The sequence below is a fragment of the Melospiza melodia genome, chromosome 1 (genome assembly GCF_035770615.1).
Source record: "Melospiza melodia melodia isolate bMelMel2 chromosome 1, bMelMel2.pri, whole genome shotgun sequence".
In the NCBI taxonomy this organism is placed as follows: Eukaryota; Metazoa; Chordata; class Aves; order Passeriformes; family Passerellidae; genus Melospiza; species Melospiza melodia.
This window is the reverse complement of record NC_086194.1, coordinates 18,393,272-18,416,642: the sequence shown is the minus strand read 5'-3', so window position 1 is coordinate 18,416,642 and position 23,371 is coordinate 18,393,272. Positions and strand designations below refer to the sequence as shown.

Genomic DNA, 23,371 nt, shown 5'->3' with positions numbered 1-23,371 from the left:
TGTAATGGCTGTCATTTTGAATAAGATGGTGGTGAATAGAAGTAAAAGAAATTGAAAAAATGACTCCTGTAAACTTGAAGTATTTGTATAATTAATGTAACAAAAATGACTCAAGGGCATTTTGTGTCATGTGGAGCCTGATGTGAGGCACTTGCTCTTTTTATTTTTCCATTTCTGAAAGGTTTTACAATATTCTTGTAAAATTTAGTGGAGGTAATGTTTTAGAAAGATTAAATGTACAATAAGGGAGAAGAACCTTCCTAATAGTAATTTTGGAAGTGCTCAGGGAAAAATATGTTCTGTGAAAGGTGGTGTTATGAAATTAATTATAGAAATTTTAAGGAGATACAAGAGGCAATAAAAATTTGCTGGTTTTCTACAAATGAAAGTGGGCAATAACTTTGTTAGTTGTAGAGAATACATGGAGGTGGAAAGATAATGCCAAATGAAAAAGAATCAAAGCACTTTCCCCCATTGATATTAAGCACCCCAATAACTAGAAAAACTCTTTAAGAAGCCCGAAGGACCCCTGTAGATAACATTTTAAACCTTGTTTAACCCTGTCCCTGAAGACTTGTCGAGATAATGACACAGTTTAGGAAAATGCCTCAGGCCATGCTCGGAAATTACAGCAGTTCAGTTGTAAACTAAAGCGTTAAAAACGATTCCAACATGTCAAGTGGGAGAACATTTAGGCACCCACAGCTTTGTTAAGTGTGTGTAGTGTATGTTAGGAAAGAGAAGTGATGCTTCAACGAGCGGCAGGGAGGTTAAAGAGGACGTGCTAAGTGGTTAGGACTCGAATTAAATAATTATATATATATACACACCTTTTTTTTTTCTGTATGAAATAGGCACAGCAGTCTCAGAGTTATTGTGAAGTTTTCAACATAGCAGAGCAGCCGTGTGATTTCTGTGAGTCTGTGATTTCTTTTAAGATAAATTAAGATATTTTTTCTTTTCTTACAAAATTATTCCTGCCAAAATTGTCAGACAATGGCACTGTTTACAGTATATTTTTGTGCAGAAGAAAACTCTTAACTTTTCCTTCTTTGAAACAGAAACATGGAGCAGGTGTACCCAAAAGGTCCATTTTCATGTGCTTGTCAACCATTACAGCTTTTGCTGCTCTGAAAAAACAGAGTTGTTGTGTTTATGATTGACAGAAGTCACCTACAAATAGATTAAAGAAATTTCAATACATATTACGTATAAGAATGTTTTCTAACAGGGATATAACTATGAATTAAAATCCAATTCCAAATGGGCTGTGTGCATTTTTTGCTCTTCTATTTTCAAGGCCAAGTACTAAAAAAGGTGTGGGGAAGTGCCACTCATAGCTGTTTTGGAAGGTATAGAAGTTATATTTAAAGGATGGAAGTGAACTTGAGAAACATTTAGAAAAGCACCAAAAAGTAAACATTAACCTGCTTCCTGCACCTGAGTCTAGCTGCCTGTTTTGAGTTTCTAATAACTTTTGTTGATGAGATTGATTTATCTATGTTTGTGTATATTTAATTTTTCTGTGTAACTATTATTTGGGTAAAATTTGCACAACGTCCAGTTTACTTCGTAAAAGAACTAAACACAAAAAAACCCCAAAAAACCAAAAAAAGGAAAACTACATTAATTCCAGTGATCCCTGAAGTCAAACTTTTGAATATTCAAGTAAATTTTATGTTATGAGGAGCTGTCACTACTTCACAGCTATGGATGCCAAAGCAATTATGTTTGCAAACGTTGAGATGAGTCTGGTTTTTTTGCCCTCTCACTTGGGAGCAGGGAAGCAATTTGGCTGAATATTTAGGTAATTAATGTTGAAATTAGCTCCAACTTCTGAATTTTAAGGAGTTTAGAAAACTATAATCACATCTAAATGAACTTTCTGGCACTTCTCAAAGAATACCATTTTCTGAATCAGGCATTAGCTTTAAAATGTGGCTGGAGGTAGGAGCAGGGCTCTAGCAACCCTAGCCCTGCCAGACCTGGGGGCTTTTGTGAGGCAGAAGTGATGGAAGTCCTGCCCAAAATGTCTTGCTGGAAGCACTGAGGACCTTGCAGCTCAGGGACAAAAGGAGCAGTGGGGACTGGGGAGGATGATTTGGGAGATGAAATTTTTCTGACCTATGTTTACGCTGCTCCTTAGTCTGCCCTCCCTTTGGAAAGAAGCTGCTCTCTCCCAGGTGACCTCTCCAATGCTGTCTTGAGCTGTTTGAGTTAAAGTTTTGTACAAGCATCCCATCTGTTGGTCTGTCTCCTTCATCCTCCAGAAAGGGGGATCACAGGGTGAGCTCTATTTCACTAGACCAGAGGGGTGGCAAGGCCTGGCTGTGGGAAGGGATTTGTGTTCAGTTGTGCCAAATTGCTTCTAGTGTTTTCAAGAAGGCATGTGAAAGTTTGTAATTGTTTTTGTCTCCCAAAATCTAGAAGGAAACTTCACAACATGACAGAAGGCATGCACCTAAGGCTGAGGCTTTATTATTGTTGAATTTCAAAGCCCACCAGAGAGGCAGGGTGTCTAAGGAAGGGTTAAATTATCTGTGTAGGAAGAATTTTAGGCAAAAAAACTATGTGAATTGCTACTCTTTCTAGCTTTACCAATAGTGATGTGAATGGTGACATTGTGTGAGGTTGTCCTGGCCAATTCTCTGGTTGTAAATTGCATTCTCAGTCTTTTCAGTATGATGATGAATTGGTGTCCAGGAAGAATCAAAGAATAAGTACTGTGATATTAAAAATATAATTTATTTGATAATTAGCTTCCAGTCAGTGGCAGGCAGGAGCTATTGCATCACTACAGGAGATAAAGATCTCACCTGATTCACAGAAAATTCTGTATTGAAAGAAACTCACAACAATTGTCAACTCTGAAGTGAGTGGTCCATCCAGAAAACAAACACATGACCTTGGTGTTACTAGCACCCTGCTCTGACCAGCTGAACTAATCTCAGGGAGAGTTACTACTCTCTAAATATTAGATTCTATGTTGTTTAAAAGATGCTCCCATTCCATAGGAGTTTTTAAGCTGGAAACACTCGAAGGCTCCATTCAACCCCTGCTCACCTAACATGGGCCTTATGAATGGTTCTGTGGCAGGAGAAACCTTTGCTAAGCCAGCTGAGGAGTTTGCTGTCACTACAGGCTGCCTCAGGTGCTGTGTAGCAGGCAGGCTGTGCATGGGTTAATAAGGATTGGTGGAGAACAGCTTAATTCAAGTATCATCTCTGATTTCCACTGAAACAGGAAGGCTGTAAGTGGGAGTGATTTCCGCATAGAGGAGTTGGGAAGAGTAGAAGGAAGGACATTTACTGAGCTTGGATGAATCCTCACACTCATCTTCCTTCTCTTTGAGTATCCCATGACACAATTACCATCAACTGGGGCAAGGAGGTCAAGGTAGTCACACACAGAACTGTGTAAGTCTGCCTTGAGATACGCAGCCAACACAGTTGGAGTGTCCCAGGAACAGCAGTGGGGCAGGTCAGACTCCTACAGCAATGCCTGTGCTGCTGCCAGGCAAAGCCTTGAGCTGTCTTAGGACATCCTCTGGTGTGCCCTAAACCACCAGAGGTCTGGGAATATTTGCTCCAAAACAGAAAGGGGGAGTAGTCTTGAGTAAAGCATAATCTTTGTGCATGGGTTTAAGTTGCCTTATAACATCCTGTAAATAAGAATTCCCATTTCCTTGTGCTGGCTTTTGAGGTTGTAAGTTGTATTTTAATGTAGTACTCCTAAAGGCTTGGTAGGCTGGTAAATAGTTCTATGTTTAAGGAATTAAATGTTGTTTGGTTGCAGAGCTTACTATGAAATAAATGCTTTGTGGCGTGTGGCTATTTTGGAGTTTAAATATAGATGTTATTAAAATTAATTTTAAGTCTCTATTTCTAGTAGTAATTTCTCTTTTTTATCATTTAGACAGGTCTGAGTGACCATAACATTTTCCCAGCAAAGAATAATCATAATGCTTTTAAATCTCTGTGGTCCCTGAGACAAGTGTGGGGGTTTTGTATTGTTTTGATCTTTATTTCTTTTAATAGAACTAAGCCAGTGCAGCACCAACCTTATTTGCTAGTGACACTTTCAGTTCCAGAGCTCATGAAATATGGCTATGAATTGTTTGCAGATATATGAAGATCCCTTCACACTGATGAGCAAGGGAGGAATTAATACAATCATATTTGTTATCATCAATGACACCAAGAAAGATCTTCATCTGATTGCTTGGACTCAAACAATCCTTGCAGCAACCAGTGCCCATTCTGATCCTCTCTCATTGCTGGTTCCCAAGGCACCTCAGAGAGATGGTGATCCTCATATGGTAAACAGAGAAGGTATTTCTGTTTCTCTACTCAACCTTGCAAATCTCTTAGCAGGAATCAGTGAAACATTCCAGCACAGAGAAACTATTAACAATTTTTGAGGGATAGAGGTTTATGCAGTTCAGGCTTACATTGTTTTAACATACCATGCAACACCGGTGAAAGTGAGAAAAATGATCATTTATTTATTGTTCTGCTTTTCTCATTACCCCAGTACTAAAGTAAACCACAGACTCTTGTGGCCAATATGTTATTCCTCAGTGTCTGTCCCAGGCAAGCTTTTTATATGGATTTGAAATGATAGTCTAAGATGCCAGGTGAGCTGTTCTGTTTAGTTGATTTTTTCCCCTTTTATTCTCATTAGAAGCATTTGGTTTGAAAGTGGGACACACAAAACTTAAATAAACTAGGCACTGATATTACTCTTGGACTTTATAGAATTAGAGGCTGATATTTTTGAGCTAGGAAAAAATGTAATAAATTTCAGACAAATTTTTATTACAGGTTTTAAAAGAAGTACTTAAAAATATATTAAAAAAATGGTCCAGTTTCAGAGAAAGGTATTATTATACAGCAAATCTGAATAAAATTTTTATATATTAATATTAAAATATAGAAAAAGCAGTCAGTATTAGTGAAGTGGACATATGTCAATATTGGCAAAATGGACATAGCACTGCATGTAAACTGGGATTTATTTATTCATTATCCAATTATATTGTGCCTTTCTAGTGTGTTTCGGAAGCACTTTGACTTACATTTTTTTTTTCATATTGATGAGAGTGAAAATTTGACTTTTGTAGTTAAGTAGGCTCTGGTGATTAAAGGTTTGATTCCAATTTTTTTCTAGGTCCATTTTGCATAACCTTGGCAAAGTCATTTCATCATAATGTGATTTTTACCTCCTCATTGAATTCTTAAGGATAATATTGTAAAACCTGTAGCTGATACATTGTTCTGTTCAGGTGTAGGTTTTTCCTCTAGACACCTGTATCTAAATATGAATTAAGTATGGAAGGGAAAATGAAAGTCCATTTTGGCAAACAGTACTTGCAAGAACAGCAGTCTGTATGTGTCTCAATTTTATAAGGTGATATATAAAGTTTATAGTAACCTGACTACATTTATGAGAAATTCTGTGGAGAGCTTTTGTCTTCCTTTGTTTGATTAGAATAATTTTTTATTCATCTTTATAACTGATTATAAAAATTGTAGAATTTGCCAGTTTTGCATGCGGAATGTAGTCTATAGTGATTTTTTTATGTTTTAGTTTATTCCAAAATACTTGAGATTGACCAGACTATGAGCTTATAAATACATAATTAATTTCCATCAAGAAATGAGCAGAATTTTTTTTTTAAATATTTGGCTTTATGCAGTGACTGGGCAAACATTCCTCTGAAATCTAAGGGACTATGATTGATGTGAATCAACAAAGAGTAAAATATTGAATACTGTTGCATCAAGAGGCATTAATACTTTATGTAAATTACTTCTTATTTTCCAAAGGCTTAATTTGCTTCCTATCTAGAAAGAAGGAAGGCACATCTATCTAGAAAGAAGAGATGTGCAGTGCTGGCAGGAATAAATGGTGGATGCTGCTTGCAGGACCTTGTTCTGCCTGGAACTCTACAGATGATGGGTTTTGCCAGTTCTGGATTTCAGACTGCTTCTGTTGCCTTCTGCATGGTTTACTGGTCAGCACAGTGGTTCTGGGTTAAAAACTGAACTCTATGATCTTTTCCAACCTTAGTTATTCCATGAATCTATAATTTTATGAGGAAGGAACACAGTAAGAAGTCACACACCAGGGGAGGGAGGGCTGTTGGGTCTGTCTGGTGGTACCAGCATGGTTTGCATAGGTTTTTGTATTATTTGAATGTTGTTACTCTCCCTATGCACAGCAGCACCCTTGGAAATAAATCACTGATTTGTGAGGAGTCTGTGATTTGTCTCTGGGCACAGCAAAAATCTCCATCACCCACCACAGCCCCACTCTGCAAAGTGCAGTACAGAGGTCCCTGCAGTTGTCATTCCTGGGGCTGGTGCTTTCTACTTCTCTGTATTTCCCATTCATTTTATGTGGAAAAGGAGCAAGGATGAGGATTTCTGTCAGTGCAGCTGTGGCACAAGAGGTCATGATGACATCCTGGCCTGGTGGATGAAAAGAGTTCTGAGGAGATGGGTTTCCACATCTTGTTGAAAGCAGTAAGGCAGGAACTCAGTTTACCTCCTTAATTTCTGGACCTTAGTTAGTGATCCAAGAGAGAATATTATTGAGCTAAAGAGTTCTCTTCATAATTGTCTCATAGTAATTAAAATCCATATATTAACTGAATGAGGTTATAAACAATTCATGAAGATCAAGAGAGGATTTTTTTTGTAAGGAGTTGCATGTGTGTTTTCCATGTAAAGAATTTTTTCCTTTCTCCATCTAACTGTCTTTTCATTTTTCTGCTATTATTTTAAGCTTAAATTTTATGTTTTGAGTGGTTTGAACATGTTTAATTCTAATGATGTTTTCCAAGAAAACTACTGTAGAACAGCCATGCATTAACAGTGCATATTTACAGCCTACAGGATGCTGAGTGACCAGAGAGGATGGTTTCTTAGTTTTATATTCATGTCTTATTCACATCTGTCTAACAAAGACTCATGTGGTGTGTATATATCTTCTGAACATACGTATTGCTGAAAATTGTATGTAAGCATGTTGCCACAGCAGAAGTGCATGGCAAGCCTTTAATTTCCTGGCATACCCTTCAAGGCACAAACCAGTTTGGTGGAGGGCTGGGCTACAGTCACTGGAAGTTGCTCCATCCCAGTGAGGCAAGAAGGAGCGTCTCAGTTTCCTCCCCTGATGTGCCTGTGCCTGCTCCATCCTGTTGCTGTTCTCTCCCTCCCTGGAATTCAAGCTGATAAGACCTGTGGAGTTCTCCTTGGGTTTCCCCTGGCCTATCTGTGAGGGAAACATTTGAAAAGTTATGGTAAGTTTGTGGCTTGTTTGAGCATATTTATGGTTAAGGTTAGTTTTATTTTCTGAAATGCTGGTGGTGGTCGGTGGCAATCTGGGACATTAGGTACTCTTCTTGATAGACATGGGCAAAGGTGCTGGACTGAAAATGTTTATGCTTTAAATTGTTGAGAGGGAGCAAAACTACCCAGAACTCTTCTTGTTTCCTGTAAGGCTCTTGGTAATAGCAGTGTGCAAGGTGTAAAGTTTATATTGCCAGGCTAAGGTGCAGCTTTGTAGTAGCTCCCACCAGCCTGAGAATAGAAGATTTCTACCAGTTTATTTAAAATACAGGAGGAGCTGTGTGGAGCAATCAATTTGGCTGTCCTTTTAAAATCAGAGGAGATGGAGATTTATCTGCAGCAGATGAGCTGTTGCTGTATCATACAAGCGCCTGAATAATAATAATGTCTTTGTGGAGAGAAGAAACTGCAGTATTTTGTCATCGGTTTGCCCAGCTGGTGAAGAGGGCCTTCAAACCAAGATTGCTAAGGGAGGGGAACCACAATCTATCCCACTCCTACCAGTTTGATGTCAGTGCCAGCAGGAGATGCCCAGAGCCTGGCGAGGGATGACAGAGATTGTTAGGAGAGCACCTGAAAAGCAGGATAAAGGAATTGCTCCACTGCATCAGTAACTTGGCTTCATCACGGGCCCATGCTAAATATCTGTGCAAACACACGTAGCATGGGGAATAAACAGGAGATGTGTGAAGGCTGCAGGGCTGTGATCTGGTTGTTATCACTGGTTAGATGGTTCCCATGACAGGAGTGTCGGAATGAAAGGAGTTGGGCTCTTTGGGAAGGACAGGCAGAGATGAGGAATGCGTGTTGTTCCCTATGATAGTGACCAGCTGGAATGTTTGGAGCTCTACCTGGGGATAGATGAGGAGCACTGGGTCATGATTAAAGAGAGGGAAGGGACAGGTGACAATACACGGGCGGTCTGCTACAGGCCACTTGACCAGGAGCACTGAGTGGATGAGGGTCCCTATAGACAGACAGGAGCATCCTCACATTCACAAGCTATAGTCCATCTGGGAGACTTCAACCTCCCCAAAGGCTGTTGGAGGGACAACACAGCAGGACATAAGCAATCCAGGAGATTCCTGGAAGGTGGTGTTGATAACTTTCTTCAAGTGATAGAGGAGCCAACAAGGAAAGATGCTATGTGTCACCTTGATCTCACCAACAAGGAGGGGCTGATGCAGAAGATGAAACTCAAAGGCAAACTGGACTGCAGTGGCCATAAAATGATGGAATGCAAGATCCTTGGGGCAGCAGGGAGGAGGCACAGAAAGCTCACAGCTCCAGACTTTAGGAAAGCAGGCTGTGGCCTCCTCAGGGCTCTGCTTGGTAAAATACTCTAGGATAAAGCGTTGGAGGGAAAAGGCACCCACAAAAGCTGATTAATATTCCAGGATCACTTCCTCCAAGCTCAGGAGCAATACATCCCAATAAAAAGAAAGTTATGCAAAGATGCCAGGGGGCCTGCATGGATGAACAAGATGCTCCTGGACAAACTCAAACACAAAATAAAAGCCTACTTCTAGAGAGTGGGAGCAAGGACAAGTAGCATGGGAAGAATACAGAGAGGTTGTCTGACCAGCCAGGCATTAGGTTAGAAAAACTATAGTCCTGATAGAATTAAAGCTGATCAGGGATATAATGTGACATCAAGGGCAACAAGAAAAACTTGTGTATATATAGTGGTGAAAGAAAGGTAAGGGGAAGAGTAGGCCCTCTCTAGAAAGAAATGGGAGACCTTGATACCTGGGATTTGGAGAAGGCTGAGGTACTTAATGACATTTCTGCCTCAGTATTCACTGACAGGTTCTCCAGCCACACTGCCTAAATTGCAGGAGTGAAAAATGTGTGCTGGAACAAGGAGAAACCACCTGGTCTAGAAGCAGATCAGGCTAGAGACCATCTAAGGAACTTGAAGGTGCACGTGTCCATGAGATCTGGTGAAATGTATCTGAGAGAAATGTTCTGAGAGAACTGGCAGATGAAGTGCCTAAGCCATTTTCCATTGTATTTGAGAAGTCCAGTTAAGTTCTCACTGACTGGAAAGGGGAAAAGGGAAAAATAATGCCTATTTTAAGAAGGAATGTAAGGAGGACCCAGGGAGCTACAGTCCTGTCAGTTTCACCTCAGTGTCTGGCAAGATCACGGAGCAGATCCTCCTGGAAACTATGCTGAGGTACATAGGAAGTTGGAAAGTGATTTCTGACAGCCAACATGGCTTCATTAAGGGCAAATAACTCCTGACCTAAATTTGGTGGCCTTCTAAGATGAGGTGAAGGTGTCGATGGATGAGGAAGGAGTGACTGGCACCACCTGCCTGAGTTTGTGCAAAGCATTTGACCCTGTCCCATAGGTTTCCTGGCTCAGGGTTTTGAGTGGCAGAAGTTGAGTTGCTGCTCAGCCTGTCCCACTGGTTTGGGATGGACTCTGCACTGCTCCTGGTGGGTGGTGAACATTTTTCAGTCTGTGGATTTTACTTTTGGCAGGACTTCTGTCTGCAGTGGTTCCGAGTTTGGCTTATTGTACTCTAAAAAACCCCGCATTTGAAATCCTTGAACAGAAAAACAATAATAGGAGTTAGATGGAAAGAACCACCAGACTTCCCTCTGCAAATGTATAATCATAATATTTCCAGATGGCTTTGGTGATTTTGCCCCATCTGTAAGCAGCAAGCTGGGAATGAACTAAGCAAAAGGTAGGCAGCAAAAGGTAGGCAGCACGCTTTGTGTCTGCTCTAACTGGGCAGATAGTTGGTAGGAGACAGAGAAGGTTCTGATAGAGCTGTCTGACAAACAGCCTGGCACAGTCCTTGGCATTGCCACAGGAGGAGAAAGCAATGGTGAGGGTCTTTTTCATCCTGTTCTTTTTCTCCTGCAAAATGCTGTTTGGTAAAAATCAAATTTCCATGGTAGAAAAATAATATTGTGGTGGTGCTTTGGATTTTATTTTTGTGGTAGGGGAAGCAGTGAGGAGGGAAAGAGAAGCAGTGTACTGTTTCATTAAAAACACCAGTTGCAAGGTGGTATGAGGTGGCATGAGGTTTCTAGATTTGTACTGCCATTTTTATATTGTGTGTATGCTCCTAGAATCTAAAATCACCTGAAATAAAGAATTTGGCTTTATCATATACAATAATTTACCTGAAGTCCCATTTAATTGTTTTATTTTTTGCCTCAGAAACCCTCACTTCTGTTAATCCTGATTTGGAATGTTGATGATTTAAAATATAAATAAATGAAAAGAAAAAAAAAAGTGGAATTTTCTGCTGAGATGAATCTCAGTTCTAGAAAATGTTTCTTCATCTCTGTATTGTTCAAGTTTTGAAATAATTAAGTGTGTGCTTGCTTTGTATCTCTAGCATTATCAGGCTAAGTGCAGACTACAATGTCATAACTTTATATTCTAATTAGGTAGTAATTATCCTTTTGTATTTGTTCTAATCCCCACCTAGGATGGGCATTGCAAAATGTCATATATAAGCCACACCCTTCTTGAATTTTTTCTTGTGAACATGTGCCAATTGATTAAACTCATTTATTTAAATGTTCTTGGTCCCTGCTGAAGACCTTAGAATTGTGCATTGCTCCTGTGTTAACTCCACCATCAGCTATTGAAAGGATTTATACTCAGAAGGCCTGTTTTGTGGGCACTGCCCCTGCCCCAAGGTCTGGAGCTACAGAATTATTTGGTGACCTTTAATGAGTGCAGATTAGTAGTGCTGAGAAAGGTGCACTCTGATTGTGACAGCAGCCTGTGGTGGGTTGATCCTGGCCAGACCAGGTGCCACCAAATCTGTTCTATCACTCTCCTCAGCTGGGCAGAGGAGAGAAAATAAAATAAGACATCATGACTTGAGATAAGGACAGGGAGAGATCACTCACTGATTACAGTCATGGGCAAAACAGCCCCGATCTGGAGAAATTAGTTGATGTCATTATCAATCAAAAGATCAGAGTAGGACAAAAAGTAAGTAAGAACAAGAAAACGAAATCCTAAAAAAACTCTTCCCCCACCTTTCCCTCCCTCCCAGGCCTGACTTTATTCCCAGTTCTCTGCCTCCCATCTCCTAGCAGTGCAGGGAGATGTGGAGTGGGATTATGGTCAGTTCATGCTGTGCTGGTTCTGCTGCTGCTTCCTCCTCAGGAAGAGGAGTCCTTGGCCTGCTCCAGCATGTAGTCCCTGCCCCTGGAGCCAGTCCTCCCCAGACTTCTCCAATGTGAGTCCTTCCCACATGCTACAGTTCTTTATTAACTGCTCCAGTGCGGATTCTCACATGGGGTCTTTTCCATGGGGTGCAGTCCTTCAGGAACAGCCTGCTCCAGCATGGCTCTCCCACAGGTCCTGCCAGGAGCCTGCTCCAGCTTGGGCTTTCTGCATGACCACGGCCTCCTTCAGGCACTCACCTGCTGCAGTCCTCCATGGGCTGCAGGGACCCAGCTGCCCCACCATGGTCCTCCCCATGGAGCTGCAGGGAATTCTCTGCTCTGGCACCTGGAGCACCTCCTGCCCCTCCTTCTTCACTCACCTTGGTGTCTGCAGCTTTCTTGTTCTCATTCTCCTTCTCTAGTTGAAAATTACTTCTGCCCACTAACTTTTTCTTTTCCTTCTTAAATATCTTATCCCAAAGGCTCTACCACCATAACTGATGGGCTCAGCCTTGGGCAGTGGTGGGTCCATGCTGGAGCCAGCTGGCATTGGCTCTGTCAAGCCATAGCAGAAGCTTCTGGCAGCTTCTCACAGAAGCCACATCTGTAGCCCCCCCCACTACCCAAACCTTGCCTGGAAGACCAAAAACACAAGCCCAGACACCAGTCAGTTAAGATAACTTAAATATTTTTCAATTAATTTCCTTGTATGTAGAATTTTAGGGGTTGGGGTTTTTTGTCTTTGGAAGGTTTCTTTGTACTGCTTTAGACCCTGCTGCAAGAGTGAGCCTTATGTCCAAATACTGCCATGTCAGGTGTGGGGTACTGATTGTGGATGGGAGCTTGCTGAAACAGGTTTGCTGTCTGGAGTGAAGAAAAATTGGTCCTTGGACCCTGAAATGTCCCTTTTATCCTGATGCCTCATTTTCTTCTGAAGCTGTGAAGCCCATACACTGTGAACCCCATAGCCAAGAAGTACAGCTCAGATACAGAAGTACAAAGGACTGGAAAAGAGCTGTAGAAACATGAATGGTTGGTATTACAAAAAAGGCCAGACTTTTTTTTTTTTTTCCTTTTTTACTGGATCTGTTAATTGCAAATTCTGCTTGGAACAGAACTTCCTGCTGAAGTGTGGAATTTGTCCAGTGTGGAATTAAGCAATGAATGTATTGTTGCCTTGAGAACAGCACTTTAAAAACTGAAGGACTTTGCCAGTGCACCACATGGGAATTCTAAAACTTAGATGACTAAGGTCAAAACCTGTGTATGCTAAGCACTTGACAGTATCATCACTGGAAACTGAGGGTCTGCAACATCTTGGGGAAAGAGATCTGAAATTAGCCACCTGTCCTCAGGGTCAATGTAGCACTCTCTAGAGTTTTCTTTTTTAAAACCAGAGTTCGTAGAGTCGTGCTAGTAATTCAGTAATCTGAGGTGAAATGATTTCATGTTTTCATGTCGATGTGCAAGTATAAATGAGTAGTGATAGTCTTGCCAAATAAAACTGGGACAAAACCTATCAGACCACTAGGGAAGTGTAGGCTCACTGATGGATGTGCTGGAGTTACAGTCAGAAATTGCATTGCTGTCCATATCAGAATTTTTGCCAAAGAAGATTTTCTGAGTTGGGCTCTCTAAAAACTGGTCATGAGCTGTATTTGCACGTAGATAAATCTGGATAAACAAGTTATTTGCAGCATATCCTTGGTGCATTTGAAATGTTGTCTCTGGAAAATTACTAGGCATATCTAGTCTTCCAGCTGTTGTTGGCTTGTGCAACCAACATTTTTTTTTCATTTTTAGCTTTTCCCTCTTCTCAACCAATTTTCATTCTCTGTTGGTATTGTCCTCCTTCATGCCTACCTTTCTTCTCCATCATTGCTTCTTCCACTCTTATTTATTCTCTATTCTTCCCTTTCCATTAGCTCCACAGTGCTACCCGAGCCAACCAAAATCTGATGTTGGTGTTGGGTTCATTTCAGGTCAATGACAAACTGGTGTCCTTGTGATTGCCTCTCTCTGTTGAAACCTTGGCAGCAGTGACAAACCCACCCTGGGTCTGGGCTGTCTGGAATGCTGTGGCTCTGAGCCCCATCTGCAGCCTGGTGCAGTGATGGGCTGCAGAGCAGGGGCTGCCTGTGCTGATGAAGCATCCTAATCCTGTGTGGGCTCCAGTCCACTGGGTTTGCTGTCATTCCCCCAGTATTTGGCATAAGATTTTCATGCTTTTACTGTTTTATCTAACTGTGTTAAAACACTCATAGATAACATATTAGTGAATGCTAGTATATTTTTTTCTCCTCTGAATGTTTCCCATTTTCATTTCAAGCTGATTCACAAGTAGCTGAGGAGTGGCTTAGCATATCCTTAGTTAGTGCAATGCACAATACTGGTGTTCTTGACTTCCACTTGGCTGTTGCTGAATCCCACCTTCAGCCTGACCTGTGTGTATATTTTGACTTTGTGTTTGTGTGACTGTTAGTCTGTCATGACACTGCCACTTCTGAGCTGTAATTTGCTGAGCTTGAATAACCCCAGTTTTGAACTTTCTGACCAGTATTATTAAATGGGGACACAACTGGTCAAGGAGAAAAAAAAAATCCCTGTTCTTGATGAACTGTGTAATGCTATTGAATAGGCTAAAATTAGCCCTGTCATTCTTCTTGCTTTTAAGCATCTCAGGATAATTATAAAAGGAAAAGCTAGCCAAGCTATAATTCAAATAAGCTTTGGTTTGAAGTCATTTTTTTCAATGATTTGCCTTTCCCTCTAAGTAAAACAATGATTATAAAGATTAAGTTAGCGGTTGCTTTTTCTTGCAGGGAGCATCTCAGGTAAAAAAATGAACCAGTGGTAAATTAAAGGCAGATATTCAAACAGGATAAAATAATAAACAAAAAGTGGACCAGACAGCAAATGCAGCTGATGCTCGGGAGGGTTGGGTTTCTGATGTTTTGGTTAGTTAAAAGCTGTGATTATGTTCCACATGAACTGCAACTTTGTATATGCATTTTGCATTTATTAACCATGTTACCAAGATGATACAGACAGAGACTAAACTGTTATGGAGGATTTGGAATGGAACAAGCATGCTAATGAGCCTATGCAAAAATGCATCTATTAGCCAGATGGTGAGTTACACAGGCATTAGTTTCTATTTACCATCTGTTTAATCCTCAGAAAGAGGCAGGAAAGGAGCTAGAAATGGTGTAGAGGAACAGCAAACAGTAACAGTGTAGTAACCTTCACAATATGTCCTGAATGTTGTCACTTTTCTTAAGTAGTTCAGTGAAATACCCCTTTATTGTGTCTAGCAGTAGATACCAAATTACTGCAAATTCTCTAAGTTTCTCCAAGGCTTCATTCTCCACTGCATCCTCCTTTCCCAATATTCCCCCTAAAAAGAAGACAAGTAGTTCCTCACCATGAGCAAAAAACTTCAAAAAACTTGGTTCAAAGCAAGTTACAATTGAAAAAAATGTTTTAAACTGTTCCCAGTGTGTATCACTGGGGGAAAAAAAGTCCTGAATGCAGAGAGAAGACCTTAAGATCAACTAATTCAATGACCTCCTCAACAAAAAGGTGTCTTTAAAGGCAGTTTGCAGTATTAAATGTCTCAATTTATGGAGTGACAAAGTCAGGAAAAATAATTGCCAGAAGTGTTGTTGAGAAAGGTCTCTATTTAAACTGGAAAACTGAATTGATTAATAACTCAGTTAATGATTTAATTCAGTATAAGATTCAAAGGCACTTGGAACTTACTTTTCCTTGTTCACTAGAGGGTAGCAGAGAGAATAGTGAGAGCATTTCAGCACAGCCTGTGCTCAGTAGCAATGAGTTCACTTGCAAGCTTCTCTATTAGGGCACTAATCTGGTGCCCTTCAGGCTTCTTGGCAGAGCAAAAAGGGTACATTTGATGCTATATGTGTAAACCAAAGTGTAAAACTTAAAAGCATTCTTAATGTGATTTGAGAAAATTAAAAATAATTCTTGGTCTTAGCACTGTTAATAACTATTTGGGGTTTTTTTTCAGATAGTAAACATAAGCATTTTCAAGATGCACATTTTTAAGGAAGCATGTTTTTAGGAGCACTATATTGTGCATAGGGGACACTATCATATTTATGTAGGCAGATAATTTTAAAATAATACCATGACCATAGAAGGTTACTTCCCTTCTAGGCTGTGTTTGTGGACATTCCACTGAAATAAATGCCCGTGGTCCAAAACTTCCTTCTGCCACCACATTAAGTACCTGACAAAGTGAGTCATTTTACTGTATACCAATAATGGAGAGCTTGTGGCATGTCAGCTTCTAATGCATTAAAATTCAACAAATTTCAGTATGAGTTACCTGTGTCCCTTCTGTGCTGCAGATGTCCAAAGGAGCATCAAGAGAAGAGTTTCAAAAGCTGTGCTGAAGAGCAGCCTTCTACTCTTATGGTACTAATAGACAAGCCAAAAATGTTGCTCTAAAAGCAACACCCCCCACCATCAATATTTATTGCTGTGTCTGCTCTCTGGCATTTAAGATTTTAAAGCTATGCAGTTTTATGAGGTGTTGTTAAAGGTAATATTACCTGACTGAGGCTGATGTTGTTACTATATTAAAAATCACCCCTTTCCCCCCGCAAATAATTCACATTGTAGGTTGCCTTTATTTGCCTGTGATGTAGAAAATTGAAAAAAAAAAAAACTTGCTTAAAAATGTTTGCCCATCGCTGCTTCATATAGTCACTTGGGCAGGAGGTAATAAAAAGGGACCTTTCATTAAGCAGTGGGACTATTTGCAACAACATAGTGAGACTATTTGAAATAGTACTCATTTCCCAAATAGCACTTCAGGTCCAAAGAAAACACCCTTTTGTAATCTCTCTGCATTGCTCTTGTAAAAGAAAAGTATGGACTGAAAAATTCGTGTTGCTGTCCTCCCCTTCCTGTCCCCACAGACATGCAAAGATGTGCCCACAGCCCCTCACAACCTTTGAAGCTTTTGTGTTGCCGTGGTGCCAGCCCCGCATTGCAAATAGAGAGGTGGGGGCACCTCTCTGCTGTTACCCGACTGCATGCTCCACCCATCAAGGGTTTCCTGTAGGGCAAATAAATATTTAGGAAATCTTTGGATGACTCATCCCTTTGCATTAAAACCTTTCTCAATTTCTACCTCGCTTCTGGTCTGAATTCCTCAAAGAGACTGAAATCCACAGAGGGGATTCATAAATGTGCTCTTTATTAAACATGGCAAACAAAAAGAAGACATGTTGATGTAGAGAACCATCCTCCTTGTTTTGCTGATTCAGATGTTTCATGATTAAACATTATAAACCAAAACTGAAATATAAACTCACTTTGTATGCTATATAAGAAATTTAATATGGGCCTTTTCATCAAACTGAATTGCCACATCAGTCTTCAAAGACTTTGGGGGCTTTGGAAGCTTCGTGTTGCAGCATAGCATACAGATGTCCTGCCTAGGGTTGAAGCTTTATTGTGTTTCACTTGTGTGATGGATCATGTCTGCTCTCTGTTCTTTTATCTCTGTTACAGAAAACCTTCTGGACTTGGATTCATACTTGGGAGTGTAAATGATGCAATTGGTTTTGATGTGCTCCAGTGAGAGGGAACCATAGGACAAGAAAAAGCCAGTTAATAGCTCATCTTCCCTGAAATCTAGATTAGAATTAGCTGCAAAACAAGTTATATTTCCCATTTTCAATTAGTTTCTTATGTCTTTTTAATGAATTCTTTAAAGACAATTTTAAAGAATAAATCTCTACAAAATTATGACATTCATTTTTAAAGATGTAATACTGGATATTTACTGTAAAGCTGCTCAGGAAACTGAGATTTGCATAGCAGTTCTGAGACTGCCACTCCACTGCAGTAGTAATTAGTGCAGGCTTAAGCAACTTCTTGCTACCACTGGTCCTGTTAGTGTCTATGTAAAGTGTGTTTGTAACAATCACCTGTACACCAAAACAACATGAGAACCAGTCTCTCCCAGTCTAGAACTTTGATATCTCAACCTCTTTGATGTTTGGGGCTGTAGGATTTGGGCTATCTGTGTGAAGTACTGCCTCCTGCCTCTGTTTTTGTGTTCTTTTTTTTTAAATTTTATTTTCTGTCCCATCAACCTGGGTTTTTTTTGCACGGAATTTGCTAAAACATAAGCACCAAGCTTCTGTGTTTTGAGTCCTGTCATCTGAGTTCCTAAACCCTTCCATTCTTCCATTAGGGTGAAGCATTCTCCATTCCTTTGTCTTCTCAAGAAGTTTTTCCTCACAGAAATATGTTTTTATTATTTAGGGACAACTCTTCAGCAGAAAAGGCTGAGGAATACTTTGCCAGTGTCTTGCATGGCAGGGTTGTATCATTTACCTGGATGGTGTTGATACCCCTGGACACTTCAAACTGCACTTCCCCAATGCTTTGGGGTCTTGCTGTCCCGGGTGTTATCTGTCTGGTGAGTCTGGCAGGCTATACCCAGATGTTTCCAGTTAATGCTGTCTCAGGATGAGGGACAAAAGGGTCTCACCTTCATAATCAAAGGACAGCTCATGGAGATATGTGGACCAGCCTACTACATACAATAAATGGAATTTATGCAATATCAAAGTAGTTAACAGTGATGAATGTAATGATTTCTCATTATCCCAGTTTATTTTATCTCATCTGTTTTTCTGTTCTGTTATCTTCTTTTTGTTATCCAATGTGAAAATGCTTTTTTGAAGGTAAGCCTATTTATGGTAATAAAATCCCAATAATTTTGCTGATACTATCAAATACTAAGTAATAGTAGTGTGAGTCAATGTACAATGAACACACAAACCAATACTTTAGAATTTTATGGATTTTCTTACATTGTGTTTATGAGCTCCCAGAGTGTTTATGTACATTCAGGCCATTTCAGTTCCTGTGCTTGATGTAATTAAACCAGACTGTTGAATTTTTTTAACTAACCAACCTTGCTGGCCTCTCATTAATAAACAACTTGTTAAATTGACAAATTTCTGCAAGCATGTACTTATTATTCAAGAAACTAGTGAAAATAATTTGGAAGGCAAAAAGCCATCTACAAACTTATGCTTTATGTAAGGATAGCCTAGACTATGGAAAAGTTTCAGTAAAGAGTGAAATGTTTTGAAAGTAGGACAATCATGCAAAATCATGCAGGGATATAAATGGCAAGTGTGCACATATGCACAGTATTTCCATGAACCACTCAAGGAATTTTTGTTCCGTGTCAAACTTGTCATCACTGTTATTTCCACCTTCCAGTTCTCGATGCTCCAAATGTGTGTTAACCAGCTATGGTTTGCTTGGTCTTTAGCAATATCTTTCCCTTCCCTCCTGTGTTGGTGATGCAAACATGACACCTCTCCCAATACTGATGACATTTGCTAAATATTTTGGTGCCTGCTGCTGTGATTATCCTCTGTATGCAGCCTTGCACTTCATAGGGGAGGATGGTGAGGGTACAGACAGAGTTAATCCTGTCACAAGGATGTCTGTCCTCTGCTGCTGACAGTGTCAGTGTGAGGCATTAGCTCATAATGGTGTCCTCCTCTCCCTCAGTCTTTTTGTTCCTTTTTTAAATTGCCTTCTATAAGCTTTCTCCATGGCAAGGCACAATTGGTTACATTGGTTAGTAAGGAAGAGGAAAAGTGAATTGTAGTTGAACAAACCTCTTTATCTTTCTTAGCCTTATCCACTGAAAACTAAAGCAAGTTTTTTAGGTGATTTACTATATTTATGCTGCATGGGTAGTATCTTGTGTAAATTAGGTTAATACACAGAGGTGTGTATGTGTGGCCATGTGTGTACAGACTCGTGCCTCAAGCGTGTGTCCCTGTTTGAACTTGCTGCAAGTCTCCTTTATTTCCATAACTTGTTACAGTGCAGCTGAACAGAACAATTGTTCAAAGCCCTGCACTTTAAAATAGTCCTATTGCATTGCTTTAGGTAAATGTAGATATCCCCTCAATGTAGGCATGCTAGGGAAACCAGGGCAGTGCACTCTGTGAGCGTGTGCTTCCATGCAGCATCTAGAAACTGAGTTGGGATACTTCATTCATGTCAATAGTGTAACTGGTTGTTTAAATTCTTGATCTTTGAACATTTTAATAAGAAAAATGGCATATATTGTGATCTATGAGTGTCTTTATCATTTGCTAGTAAGAACTTTTTGTGTCTCTACTCCACTTCTGGTTTTGGTTAAGAAGAAATGTGGGTTTTAAATCTTCTAAGCGGGTGATTTCATATAGTCTATATAAATGAGAGTTATGAAAGCTCGGTGTGTTTAGCAAGGGAAGGCCCATGCTGACCTTGCCTCCCTGAGGACAAGGAGCATTCTGGATGCCATTCCATAATCTTTCATTTTTATTGGATATTTGGAATATCTTCATTGAGGAGTTACTGGCCTTTGTTACAGATTTTAAGTGTATGACCTATGAGGTATGGAGGCAGCATGGATGGTCCGCAGGGTGCCTGGAGGTTTTAGTAATTTAAAGTGTTTAATATACCCTAGCTGCCAGGAATGTCCAGGGAAGGGAGTGCAGGGGAAGTCACTCTTACCAGAAGTGTTTTCTAAACAGCACTGGAAGATCTTATTCAATGGGAATGAGACAATATTTTGACCATTTCAGTTTTTTAATCCCCCTTGCACTTTTGCATGGGGGAAGTTTATCTGGCACATTGTAAGCACTGATTTTCTCAGAAAACAAAACAAGACAGCATCAAATGAAGCTGCACAACAGACTCCAATCCCTGGGGTTAGAAAGGAAAGTCCTCTTCATATCTATAGGGAAGGGGGGTATTTGGGTGCAGCCTCGCTGGCTTTGTCCGTGTTGGGCATGCAGAACTGAGGGATTAGCAGATGCAGTGTAAGTGGCCTCACGCTGGAAGTGCCACAATAGTTGGCTGGTGCATAACTTGTGTCTGTTGACCTGGTGGCTGCTGCCTCTGAGCTAATGCCCAGACAGAGGAGTCAGCAGTCACTTTCGCTGTGTCTGCACTGTAAGAACAGTCAGGGAATAAAGCAAATGCCCAGTGGAGATTAAATCTATACACACTCAGCCTTCATTCGCAAAGTCCCAATGGTGGTGATAGAAACAGAAGGGGGAACAACAAGGTTTTGCAGTTACTCATCCTCTTTTGCTGAGGAAAAAGATGAAATGCAGTCTCAGGAAATTTGCATCTCACTTGCTGGTCTCTCATTCTCATACGAATCTGGTCGATTAATAGGTGATGTGGGCAGGGACAGCTTGCTGGTGTACCTTCTGCCTGCCAAAGCCTGACAAGTGAGTACACAATATGCAGAACTTCCACATCAGCTCTGAATTTCAGCAGTAATTTGTTTTCAGTATCTCAAGGTAGAGCTCAATATCTTAATGATTTTATTTTTTTCCTGATTGTTTCTGAATTGGTCCTCATTTATCATAATGATTTTTCTAATCTCCAGTAAGTTTTTGAGTAGCTGTGTAGCTACTCAAAGAAGCCCTCAAGAGAACTAAGGCAGTTAACTTCATTGAAACTTTGTGGAGTTTGAACACATGAGTTATTTATGCTCTTTTGAAAGTCTAATTGGTAGGACTACTTGTTATTTTTCTGCTTTCAAAAGCACAAACTAGCACTGGTAAGTTTTATGTATTTTTGCATGTGTGTGTACAAGATCCGTATTGCCTGCACCTCTTGGGGCCTGTTTGTGCTGCTGCTCTGACTGCTGCAACAAAGAAACTGCTTAATAACGTTAATTCAGCGTTTGGATCGGAATTTTTTTGTTTGTTTGTTTCCAAACAAGAATGAGCTCCTTCCTGTGCTTCCTTGCAGTCCTCTTGTAGCATCACAGGCTCCTTTGTTCTCCTCTGCTCTCACCAGGGAGCTACCCCAGTTTCAGCAGCAAGGCAGATGCTTGCCAAGCCACCTCCTCTTGAGCTGAGCTCCAGAACTACAGCCCAGCTTTGAGTGGGAGATTAGGGAGCTGCTGTATGACAGCAGGCAAAGGCAGAGCAAGCAGCAGAGGCAGAAGTGAACTTTTTAAGGCTGTGTTTAAAAAAATGCTATTTGAATATGACAACAGATAGGATACATCCAGAGAAAAAACAAATTTTTAATATAATTATTTACACTGATTTTGGCTTTAGCAGATCTTCATCTTTAAGAGGTTATCTGGTGACAATATTGTTGACTTTTATAAGTGTTATGAGGCTAGGGAAAAAGCAGTAGTGATATCTTAAACATGCATTATTTTTCAGCTTTTTTTGTTTTAACAGTGGATCCTCTCCTCTCACATCAGCTTTCCTGCTGCCTTTTCAGTGCTTCAGAGGCACCTGTAGTCACTGCTGTCAGCAGCAGCAGCCAAGAGAGCAGTGACTCCTGCCTGCTAAGGGATGCAGCAGGGCTTTGATCACAGTCTGAGGGCAAAAGGAAAACATTGAGGAAAAGTGTCCAAATAACCACTTAAAAGAGAATGCTGGCAGTAAAAGGGAGATGGGTAGAGGGACTGGAAGTGTGTCTCTTCAGAAAAAGAGTGAAGCTCAGCCAACTCTGAGTCCTTCTGCTTAACCTGGCTGCAATGAAATTCTCACCTGCAGGTTTTCCTTCTGCTTACAAGGATGAAGTTAGAAAGCAATCACTGGGTGAATAAGCATGTAGGGTTTTTTGAGGGAGAAATAGAAAGGGATCCAACCTATGCTGATTTTCCTTCCATGGGGTTTTCTTTGTTCAGAAATCTAAGGGAACAACAAAATACTGTAGACATTCAGTGACATTGTGCTCTGTGCCTCCAGTAAACCCTTGGATAATTGAGCAAGTCTAATCCACTCTTTTTTAGGCTTTATATGTTTTCACATTTTTGTTCTTAGGAGCTAGTCTTTATTATTGAAAAAAAAAATCCATAATTATTTACATGCTTAATAATTACTTACTGTAATTATTACTTTTTACTTACTTAATTCTTACTTTTGTATCTAATTGAAAAGGTTAAAACTTGCATGTAAATAAAGTGATATTGTTTTACTTTTTTCTCTATAATTTTTGCTAGGCTTATGGGAGGCAAATATTTGTATGTAACAGATATAAATCAGTCAGAAAAATTCAGGTGATGATGGACAGCAATTATTTCACCTCTTGAAGAGAAAACCCTCGATTAGTTGATATCTCAGAATAAAACTTTGAAGAACTCACAGGATTTAAAGTAAAAGCAAAGTACTCTGTATTTCTCTGGAAGTATTTGACCAGATTCAGTAATCTTGTGTGATGACTTCTTGGATGGCTGTGGCTATCTCTGTCTGTGTCTGTAACTATATCTGGGGTTATATTATTTATATATTTTTTAAAATATAATTAATATCACTGCAACAGAATTCAGTAAAAATTCCTGATGCAATTGTTAAAGTTATGTTTACATAGTATGTAGAGAGACATAATCTAAAAAGATTAATGCTCTTTCTCTAGTTACTCTTGAAGTATTCTCAGATTTCAGGAAGTACTTCATGACTGGATTGGTATCTGGTTCATAGTATTAATGATTTAATCAGAATACAGATATCAGCCATTCATGTTTACATGTTTCTGATTTGGGTTAGTGAAAAATGTCCCTTAAAAAAGACGAAGGGGAGGGGGTGGTGAGAGCAGCAGTGTCAGTTCGTTTGTGAGCATCAGCTGTAGCAGCTGCTTGGTCTCTGCCAACAGGGCCCCTCCACATCAGCTGCTGCTGTCTCACTCCAGGAAAAGGAAAAATGGATGAAATGGATGAGAAAGGATGGCATGAGCTTTCATTCTTAGCATAAATCTAATGTAAAAATGCTCCCTAGCACTGGCATAACCTTTTCAGTTACACTTCTGCAATATTCTGAATGAGTCACCAAT

The 23,371-nt window shown here is 40.1% G+C and overlaps 1 protein-coding gene across 2 annotated transcripts in view; it reads left to right on the top strand.

The window, feature by feature from the left end:
* Positions 1 to 23,371, top strand: part of KIAA1217 (KIAA1217 ortholog) — a 335,499-nt gene that overhangs the window by 42,448 nt on the left and 269,680 nt on the right. The window contains exon 1 of one of the 2 annotated variants that reach the window (XM_063149934.1): positions 7,227 to 7,306. The exons of the other annotated variant lie outside the window; for it this stretch is intronic. The gene's annotated coding sequence lies outside the window, so the exon portion shown is untranslated. Of the gene's footprint in view, positions 1 to 7,226; positions 7,307 to 23,371 lie in introns of those variants that run through there. 2 annotated transcript variants of the gene reach the window in all.